The sequence below is a fragment of the Labrus mixtus genome, chromosome 10 (assembly GCF_963584025.1).
Source record: "Labrus mixtus chromosome 10, fLabMix1.1, whole genome shotgun sequence".
In the NCBI taxonomy this organism is placed as follows: Eukaryota; Metazoa; Chordata; class Actinopteri; order Labriformes; family Labridae; genus Labrus; species Labrus mixtus.
Window position 1 is genome coordinate 697,772 of NC_083621.1, and position 2,500 is coordinate 700,271.

General features: G+C 44.9%; 1 protein-coding gene and 1 long non-coding RNA gene across 2 annotated transcripts in view; one reads left to right on the top strand and one right to left on the bottom strand.

Moving 5' to 3' along the window:
* Positions 1-2,500, top strand: part of LOC132981569 (solute carrier family 4 member 11-like) — a 40,033-nt gene that overhangs the window by 3,542 nt on the left and 33,991 nt on the right. The window lies entirely within an intron of this gene.
* LOC132981507 (uncharacterized) lies at positions 273-2,208 on the bottom strand. Its single transcript, XR_009674577.1, has 3 exons — positions 2,096-2,208; positions 441-479; positions 273-383 (listed from the first exon to the last, which is right to left on the bottom strand). It is a non-coding gene; the product is annotated as an uncharacterized LOC132981507 (long non-coding RNA).

The following is a 2,500-nucleotide window of genomic DNA, read 5'->3' on the forward strand; positions in this document are numbered from 1 at the left end:
GGGCTTGGAAAGGGATAGGGGGAGAGATGGGATAAGATGTGCTGCCCTCTGGGGGCTGAATCAGGAGTTGTCCTGGCTGCTCTTCTCTTCACTTGTCTGTTCTCTATGAATCATTTCGTTCAGTTTCATGGCGAGCTCGTGTGCCGCCTTTTCTCATAATTAACCTTTAACCTTTAAGATTAACGAGGTCGTGACTACCAGGAAATATAACGTAATGACGTCCGTCACAGGCTGAAAAGAGTCTTTGATATAAACAATTTAATCCCTCGTTCACAAGTCAAATCAAACATCATCACACAGAAATAACTCCCTTTAGCTTTATTTATGATCAAAACATCTTCAACTCAAACTACCAGAACCTCCTGAAGATCCAACAGAACCTCCTCAAGATTCAAGAGAACCTGAAGATCCAAGTGAACCTCCTGGAGATCCAAGAGAACCTGAAGATCCAAGTGAACCTCCTGGAGATCCAAGAGAACCTGAAGATAGGATAGGATAATACTTTATTGATTCCCAGAGGGGAAATTCGGGCGTTACAGCAGCACAGACAAGAAAGCTCAAAATACAAAATACACATTAAACAGAATAGATAAATAAAAATAAAAATAGGGGGTATATACAAGTACAAAATGAATGATGAAGTTAACTACGCAGGGAATTGAGACAGTATTTGCAGAGAATGAAAAGATGAAGTGACAAGTGATTAAAGTGACTTGGTATGATAAATAGTAAAGTAATGTAAAGAGCAGAGAGGCAGTGTTGTACCACAGTAATGCAGAGTGCAGTTATATAATATAATGTAGTATAATATAATATAATATAGTGAAATATGAACAATATAGTGTAATATAATGAAATGTTATATAATATAGACTAGTATAATAATATAATAAAATATATAGAATGTACAGAATATATATATATATATATATTGATGCTAAATAATAATAATAATAATAATAATAATAATAATAATAATATAATGTTAGTAATGATAATAATGAATGAAATGAATCAGGTCATGGGGGTAATGTTTTACGGGGGTGAAGTTTTGTGTCAGGACGGACTGTTATTGTTGTCATAGGCTGCTGTTGTACAGTCTTATGGCAGTGGGCACAAAGGAGCGCCTGAAGCGCTCTGTTTTGCACCTGGGGGGGAGGAGGCGTTGGCTGAAAGAGCTGCCCATCTGCCACAGCTCACCATGTAGAGGGTGAGAGGAGTTATCCAGGATGGATAAGATTCAGCCACTGACTCCAAAGTGTCCAGATGAAGACCCACTACAGAGCGGGCCTTCCTCACCAGCTTGTTCAGCCTGTTTGCCTCACCAGTCTTGATGCCACCCCACCAGCACACCACAGCAAAGAAGAGGGCGCTGGTCACCACAGACATGGTAGAAGGTCTTCAGGAGTCTGTTGCAGACACTGAACGATCTGAGTCTCCTCAGGAAGAACATCCTGCTCTGCCCCTTCCTGAAGAGGGCGTCAGAGTTGTGAGTCCAGTCCAGTTTATTGTTGATGTGGACCCCAAGGTACTTGTATGAGTCCACCCTCTCCACTTCCTCCCCCTGGATGATGACTGGGGCAGGGGGCCTCTTCTTCTTCCGGTAGTCCACTACCACCTCCTTTGTTTTGCTGATGTTGAGCTTCAGGTGGTTGCTTTCGCACCATGTGACGAAGCTCTCTAACAGTCCTCTGTACTCCTTCTCATCGTCATCAGTGATGCACCCAACAATGGAGGAGTCGTCGGAAAACTTTTGGAGGTGGCAGGAACCTGAGTTAAACCTGAAGTCTGATGTGAAGAGAGTGAAGAGGAAAGGCACCAGAACAGTTCCTTGAGGTACTCCTGTGTTGCCCGTCACTACATCAGAGACACAGCCCTCGACTCTGACATACTGTGGCCGGCCTGTGAGGTAGTTAAAAATCCAAGCTGTGGTGTCAGGGTGCAGCTACATATCCAGTAGTTTGTCCCTCAGGAGGCAGGGCTGGATGGTATTGAAAGCACTGGAGAAGTCAAAGAACATGACTCTCACAGTGCTTCCCTGCGTCTCCAGGTGTGACAGGGCTTTGTGGGTCAGGAAGATGATAGCATCCTCCACACCAATGTGCCTCTGATATGCAAACTGCAACGGATCCTAGAAAGCAGTGAGCAGGGTCCTCAGGTGCTAGAGAACCAGCCTCTCAAATGTCTTCATGACATGTGACGTGAGTGCCACAGGTCTGTAGTCATTGAGAGCGCTGGGACGACCTTTCTTTGGAAGTGGGACGATGCAGGAGGTCTTCCACAGGTCAGGCACCTTCATCAGCCTCAGGGAGAGGTTGAAGAGGTGCTGAAAGACTCCTGCAAGCTGCCCAGCACACACCTTGAGGATCCTGGGACTGATGTTGTCTGGTCCACTGGCTTTTCTGATGTGGAGTCTGGAGAGTTCTCTTTGTACCTGGCTGGTAGTAAGAGTGAGAGTGGGACAGTGAGCAGGGGAGGGGTGTGGAGAACTGTCTATTGT